Source organism: Nycticebus coucang, chromosome 9 (genome assembly GCF_027406575.1).
Source record: "Nycticebus coucang isolate mNycCou1 chromosome 9, mNycCou1.pri, whole genome shotgun sequence".
NCBI lineage: Eukaryota > Metazoa > Chordata > Mammalia > Primates > Lorisidae > Nycticebus > Nycticebus coucang.
In genome coordinates this window covers 120,648,561-120,665,587 of record NC_069788.1, presented here as the reverse complement: position 1 = coordinate 120,665,587, position 17,027 = coordinate 120,648,561, and the positions used below count along the sequence as shown (strand labels likewise).

Below are 17,027 nucleotides of genomic sequence, written 5' to 3'. Positions count from 1 at the left end.
CTTGCCTTTGGCTGAATTGAAGAACAGAGCAATGCAATCACAGACGTGGTATATTAAGGCCTCACCATCTGCCATATACATCTTCTTATTCCCTACTCCTTTTGGTATTAGGAAGCTGCTGCTGGTTTCACAGGAGATTTTTACCCAGATGTTCACTATCAATATTCCTCAATGATCCCTTCTTTCTCACACCAACACTTAACTAGAACTGTGTGATCAGCCATTAAGAGTTTAAGAGGAATAAAATCTCTTCTAACAGCGCTGTTTTCAGATGTTAGATCCATTACCTTTTCCTAGGGAACTTCAGAAAAAAGGAGTGAAAAATCAACTTTAATTTATTATTTAAAACTTGCTTTTTGGTTAGTTTTCTGCAAAATCTCTCTCTTGCTGATTATTAATAATTTTTCTGTATCTTTCTCCTTCCTCTTATTCCCTTTGGGATTCACTTCTCCCCAGTGACTTAATTTAGTTAATGTTCTAATTAGTGCAATTTCCACCGCAGCAGATTTCCTGGGCTTTCACATCAGTGCTTTTCCATATGATAAACTTCATTAATAAGTCTCCGAACATTCAAGAAAAGGGAAGCAGTTGTTTAATGCAGTGGGCTCTACCTCATTTGCCGGCATCCCCTAGTCTGACCTTTTTGGCCATCCTAGAGCTTCTTCAGCAGATAATTCCAACAATAGAGAATTAGAGCTATGTTCTGGTGTCAAGACTGATGGCTGAATGGACTCATTTTCTACTAGGTACTGTCCATATCATCTCTGTAAGTAAAAAAAAATTTTTTTTTTGACACAGAGTCTCACTATGTCACCCTTGGTAGAGTGCTATGGAGTCACAGCTCACAGCAACCTCCAACTCTTGGGCTTAAGCAATTCTCTTGCCTCAGCCTCCCAAGTAGCTGGGACTACAGGCACCTGCCACAACACCCGGCTAGTTTTTTGTTGCAGTTGCAGTTGTCGTTGTTTAGCTGGCCCGGGCCGGGTTTGAACCCACCACCCTCGATGTATGTGGCTGGTGCTGTAACCACTGTGCTATGGATGCCAAGCCCTAAAAAGTATTTTAATAACCAAGGAAAACACCATCCCTTAGAATGCTTTTTTATTTTTATTTATTTTTGAGACAGGGTCTCATGCTTCCCCAGACTGGAGTCCAGAGGTAAGATCACAGCTCACTGCAGCCTCCAACTTGTAAAATCAATTGATTCTCCTGCCTCAGCCTCCCAGAGTAGCTGAGACCATAGGCAGATGCAACCATGCCTGGTTAATTGTTTAAATATGTATATTTTTTTGAGACAGAGTCTTGCTATGTCACCCTCGGTGGAGTCCTGTGGCATCACAGCTCACAGCAACTTCCAACTCTTGGGCTTAAGCGATTCTCTTGCCTCAGCCTCCTAGGTGGCTGGGACCACAGGCGCCCACCACAACACCTGGCCATTTATTTGTTGCAGTTGTTTAGCTGGCCCAGGACAGGTTTGAACCTGCCACCCTTGGTGCATATGGCTGGTGCCGTAACCACTGTGCTACAGGCACTGAGCCAATTGTTTAAATGTTTTGTAGAGATGTACTATGGCTATGTTGCCCAGGCTGGTCTTGAACTTATCTCCCAAAGTGCTGGGATTATCTACCACTGTTCCCAGCCTTGAATGAATTTTTTTTTTGAGACAGAGTCTCACTATGTTGCCCTCTGCGTCATAGGCGACAGCAACCTTAAACTCTTGGGCTTAAGCAATTCTCTTGCCTCAGCCTCCCAAGTAGCTGGGACTACAGGTGCCCACCACAACACCTGGCTATTTTTTTTGTTGTAGGTGTTATTGTTGTTTGGCAGGCCTGGGCTGGGTTTGAATGCACCAGCCCCAGAGTATGTGGCTGGTACCCTAGCCACTGAGCTACAGGAGATGAGCCTGGAGTTTATTGTTTGTTTGTTTTTTGAGACAGGGTCTTGCTCTGTCACCCCAGGTAGAGTGCAGTAGCATCATTGTAGCTCACTGTGGCCTCAAATTCCTGGGCCCAAGTTATCCTCCTGCACTAGCCTCCCAAGTAGATGGGACTACAGGTACACACCACCACACCTGGCTAATTTTTCTATTTTTTGTAGGGATGAGTTGTCACTCTTGTTCAGGTTGGTCTCAAACCCCTGGCCTGAAGGGATCCTCCTATCTCAGCCTCCCAAAGTACTAGGATTACAGGTCTGAGCTGTTGTGCCCAGCCTAGAATGGCTTTTTTTTAATGCTTTTTTTTTCTATGGGGTGTCCTGATACGTGTATTTTTTTCTTCCAATCTCCAAGATTTCTCTAGACACTATTAGGAATGTAACATGAATTATGGAATCAAAAAGCTAATGGAATCACAATAGACTATTCAATCTGACATTTTAAGTGATGATTCTTTTCAATCTTGACTGCACATTGGAATTAACCAGGGAGCTTCAAAAAAATTGATGCTTGGGTCTTATCCCCAGAGATTCTGATTTAACTGGTATGGGATACAATGTAGACAGTGGGGATTTTTTTTTTTTTTTGAGACAAAGTCTCACTATGTCACCCTCCGTACAGTGCTGTGGTGTCACAGTTCACAGCAACCTCAAACTCTTGGGTTTAAGCGATTCTCTTGCCTCAGCCTCCCGAGTAGCTGGGACTACAGGCACCCACTACAACGCCTGGCTACTTTTTTTTTTTTGTAGTTGTCATTGTTGATTTTAGCTGGCCTGGGCTAGGTTCGAACCTGCCAGCCTTGGTGTTTGTGGCCGGCACCCTATGCACTGAGCTATGGGCACCGCCCAACAGTGGGGATTTTTTTTCATCATCGCCTCCTTTTATTTAAATCTTTCATTCATTATATTGACCATACTTTTCCTAATGCTTCCTAAAAAACAGTCCTGGACCTCTACATCAATTTCATAATAGGCCTGTGACCACCCCAAGCCAGGCACAGGTCACAGTGTGGTCATCTCTTACCTCCCCCAGTTCTTGGGGCAGGGTAGAACCCGGGAATGTCAAAGCCTAGGACAGAAATCTAGTCTTGAGCAGCCTCACCTGATTATCCCATGGGCCATGTAAATGCGATCTTTTCCCAAGGTCTTGCCATATACACAAAACTAATAAAGTGTCGCACTTTGTTCGGCCTTTTATCATGTTTAAATAATTTCAATACCCAGCACCTACCCACACACACCTTTTCTGAACTCTTTTTTTTTTTTTTGCAGTTTCTGGCTGGGGCTGGGTTTGAACCCGCCACCTCTGGTACATGGGACCAGCACCCTACTCCTTTGAACCACAGGTACCACCCCTCAAAACTCTGTCAGATGACAGCTGTCCTTTGAACTGTCTTCTAACTTCTCAAGTCCTTAAACTGTACAGCCCTTTATTCACACCTGCGGGCCATCACTGTGACTAGATCTCTCTGGAAGGGGTGAGACCGTCTTCAAGCCTGGCAGGATCTCCCTGCAGTTATGAATACAATGTGCCAAAAGCCGCCACTTTCTGCACTCTTTGATATGCATCCTCAGTCATGTCTTCATTTAATAAATATTTAACCCTGGAAACTGGGAGCCACAAACATCTGTATGTTGGGGGCTATGCCCTTGACCTCATAATGCAGTTTTCGCATTAAGTCCCATATAGTTCAAGAGCCACACAAAGGCAGAGCAGAGGTTTCCCAGGCTCAGCATTTGTACTATTAAGTGACCTCTGGAACAAATCAGCGTTTGTGGGTCCCAAATGCTCAGACACATCATGCTCCTTAGCAAAACATCCCTGAAGTCTGCCCTCCCAGTTTTCTGATATGAATCAATAATTGAGAATGGGGGAGCCAGACTACTGCAAAATGGCATCTACCCCGAGAGCCATCTCTGCAGTACTCGGGTTTCGATTTGTAGAAACAGTGGGGATTTTTTTAAAAGCAATTATAGCAGTAGCCAAGGTTGAGGACCTGTGCTCTAATCACTGAAGCTCAAAGAGTTGTCTCGATGGCATCATAATACTGTCATAAGACAGTAGAGGGCAGAATTGACTTCAATTTATGTAGAGATACACTGTTTTACATAGGAAATAGCAAGTAGTTAATAATACAATGTGAACTTTGTACTCTGTGGTTGTCTTTTGCCAGAAAGCTTTCTTTACTGTTAAAGCCAAATTACTTGGAATTTACTGGGAAGCTTCCCGGGTGTGGCAGATCAATAAAGTTATGATATAATTTATTGTCCAGACCAGCACTCTTCTCAGAGTACAAGGGAACTCTATTAATGATTATACCAGGACAATAGCTGCAAACAAGGGTTATCTTGGTCAAACTGGGGCATAGAGTCACCCTACGTTCACCTTGTCTTCTGTGGAATCTAGGAGCCAAGCTAGAATCTGCTTCATAAAAGTGTTTGTTATAAAAGTGAGTTTGGCGCTCTTGCCTTTAATCATGGGAAGACTCAGTATGAAGGGAGCTGCCTGGACGCCAGTGCCATGATCTTGGACTTCCCAATTAAATTTCTGTTAAGTATATGTTATCCAGTCTGTGGTATTTTGTAATAACACGGAATAATCTGAAGGTTATTCCTTTCCACAGCCTCAAGATTGCATACAGTGGCCAGTCTGGTGGCTTGACAGCTCTTCCCACGTGCATGGGATGGACTGGTGAGGGATTGCACACAGGCCAGATAAATCCGTCTCCCATGCTGGTGAGGATATCCCATACTGAAAAAACTGGGTCAGCCATGCCAGGTTTATAGAAAAAGAACAGTTTATTTTTTTTTAACCTTCATGGCAAATTTACTTCATTATCTGTGTTATTGATGAAAATATACAAACATTGCTTTCCTTTAGTTCGCTGCTGCTTTGTTCTTGTCCTCACTCCCCTTTCTATCAAAGTTTGTTTGCAGGAAAGGACCTAATATTTGCTATTTACATTTTACTATAATTTTGCCCAAGTTTAAAATAACTTTGGGGCCAGCTGAAATTGCTCATACCTGTAATCCTAGCACTTGGAGGCCAAGGAAGGTGACTCACTTGAGTTCAGGAGTTTGAGACCAGCCTGAGCAAGAGAGACCCTATCTCTACTAAAAATAGGAAAAATAGCTGGGTTTTGTGGTGGGTGCCTATAGTCTCAGCTACTGGGGAAGCTGAGGCAAGCGGATCTCTTGAACTCAAAAGTTTAAGATTGCTGTGAGCTATGAAGATACCATAGCACTCTACCCAGGTGACAAAGTGAGATTAAAAAAAAATTAAATAAATAAAGATAACTTTGTCATTTATTACACAAATATTTTATGCTTATAAAACACCCAAACATCATAGAAAAATACAGGCTCGGCACCTGTAGCTCAGCGGTTAGGGCTCCAGCCACATACACCAGAGCTGATGGGTTTGAATTGGCCTAGGCCAGCCAAACAATGACAATACAACAAAAAAATAGCTGGGCATTGTGGCGGATGCCTGTAGTCCCAGCTACTTGGGAGACTGAAGCAAGAGAATCACTTGAATCCAAGAGTTTGAGGTTGCTGTGAGCTGTGATGCCACAGCACTCTACGCAGGGCAACAGCTTGAGACTCTGTCTCAAAAAAAAGAAAGAAAGAAAGAAAGAAAAATACAGAAGGAAGTAAGAACTACTCTAAATCCCACCATTTAAAAATCATTTAGATATTTAGGAATATCTTGCTAGTAAAAATATAAATTATTTGGAACCTGTTTAAAAAATTCAGTAGTCTGTAACAACACCTTTTCCTATCAATAACTATAATACCACATCATCTCTTAAAAAGAGCTACATAGAATTTGTATGTGTATATGTGTTTAATCAAGTCCATTTTGATAAACATTGAAGTGATTTTTCATTCTTGTAAGGAGCATCTAGTACTAAGTGTAAAATATGGAATGCTAGAGGTGAAAGAGTCTTTAGAGGGTAGCTAGTGCAAGTTCAATACCATCATTTTGCAGATAAGAAACTGTTGTGCAGAGAGGTTAAGGGGTGTTGCATCCAAGTCTTTGCCTTTACACCTACTAATCTTTCTTGTCTACCCTGGTGCTGTTATAAAAAACATTATTTGGCTATCACATGTAAAAAAGCAAAAAGGTTGTTCGTGTCTGTTTATATTGCTTCCTTCTTTGTAGCCTTTGCACCTGCGCAGGGTGACAATAAGGGAGAAGCATAATCCTGGTATAAAATAGGAGCCAGCAACACTCTTCTATTTATCTGTTCTCTTTTTAGTCACTTAACAAAAAAAAAAAAAAAAGCTGTACATTTTAACATAAATTATGATGAGCCATTTAAAAAAACTCACTAAGTGTTGACTCAGCGCCCGTAGCACAGTGGTTACGGTGCTAGCACATACACCGAGGCTGGCAGGTTTGAGCCTGGCCCAGCCCTGCTAAACAACAATGACAAGCTGCAACAAAAAATAGCCGGGTGCTGTGGCAGGCACCTGCAGTCCCAGCTACTTGGGAGGCTGAGGCAAGAGAATTGCTTAAACCCGAGAATTTGAGGTTGCTGTGAGCTGTGACATCAGGGCACTGTACCAAGGGCTACAAATTGAGACTCTGTCTCAAAAAAAAAAAAGTCATTAAGTGGCACTAACTTTTTTCCATACCCTAACACCAAAAGATCCATCTTAAAAGCTTTCTCGGGCGGTGCCTGTGGCTCAGTCGGTAGGGCGCTAGTCCCATATACCGAGGGTGGCGGGTTCAAACCCGGCCTGGCCAAAACTGCAACCAAAAAATAGCCGGGCGTTGTGGCAGGCGCCTGTAGTCCCAGCTACTCGGGAGGCTGAGACAAGAGAATCACTTAAGCCCAGGAGTTGGAGGTTGCTGTGAGCTGTGTGAGGCCACAGCACTCTACAGAGGTCCATAAAGCGAGACTCTGTCTCTACAAAAAAAAAAAAAAAAAAAAAGGGCGGCGCCTGTGGCTTAAGGAGTAGGGTGCCGGTCCCATATGCTGGAGGTGGTGGGTTCAAACCTAGCCCCGGGCCAAAAACCACAAAAAAAAAAAAAAAAAAAAGCTTTCTCCTCCCAGGGTCACTACACCTTAAGATTAGTTTTTAGTTATGAAATAAATTAGCAGTTTCCTGCATAGTCTTTGGAGTGAAGGCTGGAGAATGAATCAAGTACTTACAACCACATGGGGCAGGCACCTACTTGCTTGTTTCTGGCAATATTTGGTGGAGGTTAAGGAGGTAAGAAATAGGGTTAGGTAGCAGTCGGGTTTGCCGATGGAATACCAATGCATATGTACAAATTGAAACACATTCCAAAAGAAGGGCCTACAGTTTTCACCTATTTGTTTTTGCTATGGAAGCCCTTAGCTGGATGCTTAAGTGTTTTGTTTTGTTTTTTGGGGGGGGGTGTTTTGTTTTGTTTGAGGCAAAATCTCACTCTTTTGGCCAAGCTGGAGTGCCCTGGTATTAGCCTAGCTCACAACAACCTCAAACTTTTGGGTTCAAGTGATCCTCCTGCTCCATCCTCCCCAGTAGCTGGGACTAAATATTAAATGCTAAATATTAAAAATTTAATATTAAATATCATGAGCACTATAGGTGCTCACTTATTTTTAATAGAGATGGGGGTCTCTTTCTTGCTCAGGCTGGTCTCCAACTCCTAAACTCAAGTGATCCACCCACTTCAGCCTCCCAAAGTACTGGGATTATAGGCGTGATAGCTAAGTAAGTGTATTTTGATGATTGAGATGATGATGGAATAGAAAAAGCAGCACAGAATTATTACTTTGTCTATGCTCAGCATAATTTGGGGCTAAATTTTTTTTTTTTTTTTTGAGACAGAGTCTCATTATGTCACCCTCAGTAGAGTGCTGTGGTGTCACAGCTCACAGCAACCTCAAACTCTTGGGCTTAAGCGATTCTCTTGCCTCAGCCTCCCAAGTAGCTGGGACTACAGGTGCCTGCCACAATGCCTGGCTAGTTTTTTGCTGTAGTTGTCATTGTTGTTTAGCAGGCCTGGGCCAGGTTTGAACCCACCAGCCCCAGTGTGTGTGGCAGGCGCCCTAGCCACTGAGCTACAGGAGCCTAGCCAGGGGGCTAAATTCTTGATTTAATTATTGACTTAAAATACTAAGCTATAATATGGATCATCTACATTAAATATCATGAGAACTTGTCAATTTAAAGATCATGAGATACTGTGTTTTGGAGAAACAACTTTATATGATCTTTGTAAAACCCAAGTTTCTTGTTTTTTTTTTTTTTTTGTAGAGACAGAGTCTCACTTTATGGCCCTTGGTAGAGTGCCATGGCCTCACACAGCTCACAGCAACCTCCAACTCCTGGGCTTAAGCGATTCTCTTGCCTCAGCCTCCCAAGTAGCTGGGACTACAGGCGCCCGCCACAACGCCCAGCTATTTTTTGGTTGCAGTTTGGCCGGGGCCGGGTTTGAACCCGCCACCCTCAGTATATGGGGCTGGCGCCTTACCGACTGAGCCACAGGTGCCGCCCGTTTTTTTTTTTTTATATATATAGCCGTAAGGATAATGATAACACTTTATTCCATGAAACTGAATGTAAATTATGGTAATGCATTTGGAGAAAAGAAAATGATTAATTTTCTAAAAATAGAATTTGACATACACAGAAGAAAATGAAGAAAAATGATATTTTTTGATAAAAACAGTTACATTCTATATGTATTCTACAAAATATATCATGTTTGAGATGAATTATAGTTTCCTATCAACTTTAAAGCATTTAAGAAATATTTAGGCCAGCTATGTTAGCTCAGGACGTAATCTTAGGACTTTGGGAGGCCAAGTGAAAGGATCACTTGAGCCAAGGAATTGAAGACCAGCCTGGGTAACAGTGAGACCCTATATCAACAGGAAAAAAAAAGAAAAAAAAAAGCCCAACTAGTTGGGCATGGTGGCATGTGCTTGTAGTCACAGCTACCAGGGAGGCTCAGGTAAGAATATCACTTAATGGCGGTGCCTGTGGCTCAAAGGAGTAGGGCGCCGGCCCCATATGCTGGAGGTGGTGGGTTCAAGCCCAGCCCTGGCCAAAAACTGAAAAAAAAAAAAGAATATCACTTAAGCCCAGCAGTTTAGAGTTGCAGTGACACCACTACACTCTAACCTGGGCAATAGAGTGAGACCCTACCTCAAAAAGCCCCTCAAAACAAACAAAAAGAAATATTCAGGGTGGCACCTGTGGCTCAAGGAGTAGGGCGCCAGCCCCATATACCGGAGGTGGTGGGCTAAAACCCAGACCCGGCCAAAAAAAAAACCTGCAAAAAAATAAAAATAAAAAAGAAACATTCAGACAGAAATTGAACAGCTATAGAAATAGCCCACAGAACAGAAAATGAGATGAATCTACAGACATAATTTGTCTTTTATTACAATCTTTTCAACTTTATTGAAAATTTCCCAAAGGTCTTAGTTACTATTATGAAAAAAATATTTGTGAATATGGAAATTGCTCACTAACAAATAAAAGGAATTCACAAGACCATTTATATTGGCAATAATTACTATATAAACACAAAAGTGTTTAATTGGTTGTATTGATAAAACTCCAGCTGCCATTCCATATTAACAATCCTTCATAAAAAAAAAAACAAAAACAAAAAAAAACAATCCTTCCTTCCTCCCCTCCCTCCCTTCCTCCCTTCCTTCCTTCCTTCCTTCCTTCCTTCCTGAATCTGCTTTATTTCTCTACATAAGGAACCCTACACAGGCACTTCAAATTAAAACAAAATAAATATATGAATATTCACATAAAATTGTCCTTTCTTTTTTTTTTTTTTTTTTTTTTGTAGAGACAGAGTCTCACTTTATGGCCCTCGGTAGAGTGCCGTGGCATCACACAGCTCACAGCAACCTCTAACTCCTGGGCTTAAGCGATCCTCTTGCCTCAGCTTCCCGAGTAGCTGGGACTACAGGCGCCCGCCACAACGCCCAGCTATTTTTTTTGGTTGCAGTTCAGCAGGGGCTGGGTTTGAACCCGCCACCCTCGGTATATGGGGCCGGCGCCCTACCGACTGAGCCACAGGCGCCGCCCAAAATTGTCCTTTCTAATAAATTATACACAATGTACAATTTCATGTTCACTGGGTGGGTTTACAAAAATGTTATCATTCCCAATTAAAAATGCACCAAAATGGTTCCATGCACACTTATCAAAAGTGACCAAAAATATGGAGAGAAAAACCTGAATGAAAGCACTTTGTTTTTGTTTTTGTACAATCACAGAAAAATAAAAAATCTAATTTCCTTGTATGGCTCGGCGCCTGTGGCTCAAGTGGCTAAGGCACCAGCTACATACACCTGAGCTGGTGGGTTTGAATCCAGCCCAGGCCCGCCAAACGACAATGATGGCTGCAACCAAAAAATAGCCGGGCGTTGTGGCAGGTGCCTGTAGTCCCAGCTACTTCGGAGGTGGAGGCAGGAGAATCGCTTGAGCACAGGAGTTGGAGGTTGTGAGCTGTGACATCATAGCACTCTACCCAGGGTGACAGCTTGAGGCTCTGTCTCCAAAAAAAAAAAAAAATCCATAATTTTCTTAAGTGTGGCCACTGTTTATAATGTTGATTTATGTTCCTAAAATATCCTATGTAGTTACCATAAAAGTGTATCAACATCAAATTGGAAGTGAGCATTACTGAGAAAAAAGGATGGCATGAGAACACCTGCGGCGGTGAGTAGTCAGTGTCAGAGCCCTCAGCATCGTCCCCCTTTCTTGAGAGCATGTAGTTGTCCGTGTCGATTGAGTGGCAGTTGTTGATGGTATGGTGCAGGCGCTCAGCCATGATCACAAACTTGATTTTTTAAAATTATATTTTCTCCACTTGATATGAGTTTCTGGATTAATCAAATATTAATAAAAGAAGAGAACAAAGATTTGGGGTTAGGTACTCTTGATAATTCACATACTGTCCATTCTGTTGAAGGATTCAAGATAGAGTGTTAATATCCAAACTACATTAACTCACCCCTTAAAATGCTTTTTGATCCACCCCCATACCTTCTTAATCCTGTGTGCTCAAGGCTTTGGAATATTGGAGCAGGGGGATTGGCACAGGGCCGCTGCCCAAGGATGAGGTCTGAAAATGGCACCAAAAGGCTGGAACCAACAGGGACCAAAGCCATTTGAATCATCACTATTGTGTTTGCTGTACCTGTTATGAAAACAATGGGAAATGGCAGATCGATGCCCTCATAGATAAACTTGGTGGTAGCTCTGACTCCATTTCTCACCCACAGACAGTAAGTGAGGTATGGATGTGCCAAAGTGTCTGAGGTGTTGGTGAGATTCAGGCACAAATATTGCCTGTCATGTCTCAGGGAATGTGAATTCATCTAAATCGCCTATTCAAATACAAATAGTAAAGTGAATCTCCTAAAAAAAAAATCACAAATATGCATTATTCAGCCAAATAGAAATGACCTTGAATAACCTACTTTTTTGGTTAATCTCTAAGATTGCAACCTCTCTAGTCTGCATGATCAGTCCATTCATTCATTCATCCATTCATTTGTTTACTCCTTCACTCATCAGGCCTTTATGGAGTACATCTTATGTGTCAAGTACTATGCTAAGTCCTGGGAAATTTAAAACTATAACGTGAAAACAATCGTGAGTCATTGGATGATTTAAAGTAGCAAGTGATCGGATCAGATTTCCTTTTTATGAAGTACACTTTGGCTACTATGTGGAAGAAGAATTGAAGGAGAATAATACTGGAGAATGGGTGAGCAGGCAGGAGGCTCCAGAAGCAATCCACTGTAAGAAAAGAATAAGAGGCCTCCTGTGCCATGGGCTGAATTGTACCCCCACTCCACATATTCATATGTTGGAGCCCCAACCCTTTTAAAGAGGTAAATAAGTAAAATGAAGTCGTATGGCTGGGCCTTAATTTGACATAATGCATGTCCTTATCCACAGAGATGAGGACACAGGTGCACACTGTGGGCAGACAGTGGGAAGACAGAGGGAGAAGACAGCCATTTGTAAGAAAAGGACAGAGGCCTCAGAAGAAATCAACCCTGCCAGCACCCTGGACTTCTAGACTCCAGACCTATGAGAAAATAAACTTCTGTGTTTAAGCCACCTAGCATGTGGTACTTTGTTATGGGAGCCCTAGCAAAGTTACACAGCATGTTGACCAAAGCAACTGCAGGACACCACCACCTATAGGCAGCCAACAGCATGCCCTGATGTTACGTCTACACAGGCTCACAACATCCCTGTACTTCCAGATGCTTATTCTCTTTTTAAGACATATCTTTTTATGATTGGGATAGAAGAGAAGCCAAAGGCATGTGCTCAATCCACCATCACTGTCCATTTGATCTTAGCTAAAAGGCCAAGAAGTGATTCCACCATCTCCATCTGATTTTTATTTACTATTTTCTGTATTGCCTCTACTTACCATCCAGTAATACAAGTCCACTGTGAAAAATTCAGATTGTAGAAACTGAAAGCTCCCTTGTATGTTAAATGACTTGTGTCCTCACTCACATCCTCCTGGCCTCACCTATTGATTTTAGCTAGAGCCGGGCAGACAGTTCAATGAGGGCTAGCTGACGGCATCTAGTCTCAAGTGCACACCTTTTCTGGCCCTAGAACTCTTCTAAAACTGCAGATTTGGGGGTGGGGGAGGTGAGCTTGCTGGGTAGTTTGGAATTGTGGGGTGTCAACATAGCTGCAAGGCTGGTAGGAGAGCCAATCTCTGCCTTTCACACAGACAATTCCAACAGGCTTTCTATACTATTCTGGGAGGTCCCTGCAGACTTGATCCCTGTTGCCTACGATGATGACCTCAATAACAAACCCTCCCTAGTTTCTCATTCCTGCCCCCTAGGATCGGCCCCTTACCCCCTTCTTAGTTGGCAATGGCCTTTTCCTCACCACAAGTCTGGGTATTTCTAAATTTCATCTCTCCCTGAGTTCCGATTTATCATTTCACTGTAATTCTGTTAGCTGCAAAGCATTTGGGGATGCTGTCAGGATAATAGGCTTGGTAGCAAATGAGGTTGTATTGAATTATTCAGCTTTCAGCTAGAGTGGAGATAACTAAAGCAGCTGAGCTGGTTTGTAAAATCTTGGGGTAATCTGTCTGCTGATTTGGAGCTTTTACTATAATAATTTTTTCCTGTGGCTAAAAATTATACATTTTAAGGCTACAAAAAATATGTGTACAACTATTTAGTTCAGAGCCATAAACCTAAGCTAAGGAATTATCTATATCATGGAGTATATAATTATGTATCTGCAGAGCTGCAATTCTAGAAAATCATGAATTAATTTAATAAGTTTATTCATACAAGGTTTAAAAAACGTAAGTATATAATTTTCCTCCATTTTTTCTATCAAAAATAAATCAAGGAGAGATATTTGAGAAAATAGTCTCAGCTTTTGAAGTTGGCCTCTTTTTCTTGAGCTTTCCTTGCCAGAATTTGTTTTTTAAATAATTTTGTTTTATGATTAAGACCTTTCTGTATGTAACTCCATAATAAATAAATGGGTTCCTGGGCCTCACTTGTAGCTTAGCGGGTAGGGCGCTGACCACATACACGGAGACTGGCGGGTTTGAAGCCCCCCCGGGCCAGCTAAACCACAACTGCAACAACAAACAGCCGGGCCCACATGGTGGCGGGCGCCTGTGGTCCCAGCTACTTGGGAGGCTGAGGCAGGAGAATCGCTTAAGCCCGGGAGTTTGAGGTTGCTGTGAGCTGCGATACCATCGCACTCTACCGAGGGCAGCCAGCACGTTTCCCAGTCATCTGTTGGGATGTTGTTGTTTTGTTTTGTTTTTTTTCGAGACAGAGTCTCAAGCTGTCGCCCTGAGACTCTGACTAAAAAAAAGGAAAAAATGGGTTCCTATGTGTTCTTGGCAGAGAAGTTGAGGAGATCGCTGCGGATGGAATGGATGGCCGTGAATATTCTTATAGCATCTTTCCTATATTACTAGTGTCTCTTGGAAATTTGAGCCTTATGAGGGCCCAGACCGAAGGGGGTTGGGGTAGCGAGTTCTGTTTTATAATACCTGAGAAATTTTGCCCATTTAATACCTCTCTGTGTCTGAATGCCCACTCTCAAGAAAGGAGGCTGCAGCAGCAAGTGAAAAATATCTTTGTGTATGTTCAATACACAAACTAGGCTTGAACATCTGGCAATTAAACACCCTTTTCCTTGTGAATCCTGGAAAACAGCATAATTATACTCCCAAGCAAATAACTCAGGGGTAAAACTGTTCCTTTCTAAAAAATACCTGGCAGCATCGGTAAAATTAAACCATTCTTACTGCGTGTGCGCGCTTGTCACGTCCACTGCCATCTCCATAATAACAGATTACCTGGGTTGGTGGCTGGTGGGAACTTGTCCCATGAGCTGTGCGTGGAGAAAAGAGAAGGAAGCTCGGTAAAGGCCGACCCAGTCTCGGGCTTGTCCCATAAGAAAGTCAAGAAAATGGGCTTCCTCGCAAGTTGTTCATGTACTTCTGTGTTTTTCCGGGTGTCTTTTCTCTTGCGCGCCAGCGGTTCTAGTGTTTGCTCCGGCCTGCGGCAGCCCGCTCCGCCCGGGTCCGGAGGGGCCAGTGGGCAGGTGTGGAAACTTGCTTCCCTGCGCTGTGTGAGCGCCCTGGGACTACAGGCTGTGTGTCGCCAGCATTGCCCGGTTCTCTACACTACCTTAGGATTTGCGAGTAGAAACAGCCAGGCTCCGGGTGGGGGCCTCCGGCCCAGTGCCCACCTCCTGCCCGCCCAGCATCTGCTCTCGTCGCCAACCGGGAGAACCGCCCGGGAGCGCGCTTTCTAGCGCACCAGCCCGCGGTTCCAGTCTGTTCCTCCCAACCCCGCCGCAGCGGGGACTCACTGCCTTGCGCCCGTCGCGCCCACCTTACGGCCTAAACATGTCTTTTAAAATATATATATGTATTTTATTAAATCATAGCTGTGTTCATTAATGCGATCATGGGGCACCATACACTGGTTTTATATACCATTTGACATATTTTCATCACACTGGTTAACATAGCCTCTTTTAAAATATTTTAAAATCAGATTGTATGCGACAGGGGGCGCGGGGTGGGAGAGGCTGGAGGGCTCGTTTTTTGCAGCCAAGCTCGCCACTCGGGGCGAACAAATTAGGCCCGAGCTGGAGAATCCCACCCTCTTCCCGCCGCAGGGGGCTCGGGGTGGCTCCGGGTTGAGGGCAGAGAGCGGCGGTGGGGACGCCCGGGGCTCAGGTGGCCGGGAGCGGGAGCAGGGCAGAGGCCGGCAGGTGCCCCCTGGCACGGAGGCTGATTGGCAGGTGCGGGAGTGGGTGGGGAATGCGGGGGCTGGGCCTGGCGCTGCCGGAGGCTGCGGCCCCGCCTCCCCGCCCCCGCCGCGGGACTATCTGGTCCCGGCAGCAGCGATGTCCCCCGGCAGGAATGTCCCTCCTCAGATAATGTTATTTATATCTCTGGGCGAGTCCCCGGCTCGGCAGCACCAGGCGCCCGGCGGCTGCTGTGCCAGGAGCCCGAAGCTGCCCTCCTCCCCCTGCGCCGTCGCCCCCGGGCTCCGGGTGGCCACCGCTTCAGCCCCAGCGCAGGTGAGTCCCGGAGGGCCCGGCGGCCCGAAGGAGCTGGGTGCGGGTGCACAAGGCTGGGACGCGCGGCGCGAGCGCAGAGACCCTGGGCCCAGGAGGCGCGTGACGCGCGGGGCCCAGGGGGCCGGGTGAGGGCACAGCCCCAGGTGCCAGGCGTGGAGCGGAAGGGGTGCGGGGCTCGGGAGGCCCTGGCATCTGCGGCAATGATCACCTCGGGACGCGGGAACGCGCGCGGGCTTCTGAGGAGCTTGGCGAGCTGGGCGCTAGCTTTGGAGAGCCGGATCCTGGAGAGTTGCTCTGGGGAGCTGGGAGGGAGGTGGAGGGGGCTTCGTGTTTTTGTCCTTCCCTAGGACCCTGGCCTGGGCGGTAAGGGGATTCTGCCTCCAGCCTGATCTCCCTGCTACTAGCTCTGCCTGGCTTCTCAGCCCTGGGGCCGCTCTTAATGCTCTTCTGGGGAACTTGGCTGCGCACTCCCCCGGCCTCCCAGCGCCCAAGCAGGAGGGCGGGGGATCAGAGCAGATCAGAGCAGCGGAGGGGGCCGGTTCCCCAGGCCCTGGGAGAGACGCGGAGAGGGGCCGGGTGTAGACAGAGGGAGGAAAGTAGCCCAAACCATACTTCAAGGACCCCCCCCACCGCACCCCAAGAGTTCCTCTGCTCCTCTGAGCTTCTCCAGTCCACTGTATCCTCGCCTGGACCCCCACCCCCAACAACTTAGTCCTGAGAAATAGCTAAGTGGGAGGAATAACAGGAGCTTTAAAACAATCCCCAACTCCCATCAACTCATACCTATTTCTGAGGATGAGGAAGTAGCCGGCGGGGCTGGAGTACTGTTTCCGTGACAACAGTGAGGCAGCCTCAGGTAAGGCCTTGATTTAAAGCCTGTTAATATCCAAACCACAGTTTTCAGTGAGCAATTAGAGGTGATAGGAGGTAATAACACGCTTAACTCGCTGAAGGAAAATGAAAAGAAGCCACTGTGTTTTGTAAATTTAAATTTTAGATGCAGCAGATTGCGGGGTAGAGCTGGGGAATATAGTAACAGCACTTTTGTGCTGAGCACTTCTGTGGGGAGAGCCGGGCTGTCACCTCCAGGTGGGAGGCAGCCATACAAAAACACTGCGATCTGTACTTGAGCTTCTAAGTAAAGTGATTTAGGTGGCTCCCAAAGGAGAAGAGTCTGTAAATGAAAAAGGCACCTATAACTGACCACTAACCTGTTCCTTAGCTTCACAGATGGTTCTGAATTTTATTTTAGAATTCCCTCTTTAATTCTGTCCCCCATACTCACTAATCACCCAGATAAGGTCAATTCCTATTCCAGCACCCAAATTTTACTCCTTTGCTAGGAGCCTTGGATTCCAAAATGCCATTGAAAACCCTGTTTTGTAAGTGCAAAATGTTTGTTCATACTGAATGCCCAGCAGCTGACGCAGCTCTTTGAACTTGCCCAGAGGCTTGCAGGACAAGAAATATTAATCTTATGTTCAAGAAGAACCCAATAGTCTTGAAGC

The 17,027-nt window shown here is 45.0% G+C and overlaps 1 protein-coding gene across 2 annotated transcripts in view; it reads left to right on the top strand.

The window, feature by feature from the left end:
• The first annotated feature begins 15,304 nt into the window (after nt 1-15,304).
• SPTB (spectrin beta, erythrocytic) overlaps nt 15,305-17,027 on the top strand; it is a 126,767-nt gene continuing 125,044 nt past the window's right edge. For both annotated transcript variants that reach the window (XM_053601066.1, XM_053601067.1), the window contains exon 1: nt 15,305-15,519. The gene's annotated coding sequence lies outside the window, so the exon portion shown is untranslated. The remainder of the gene's footprint in view (nt 15,520-17,027) is intronic.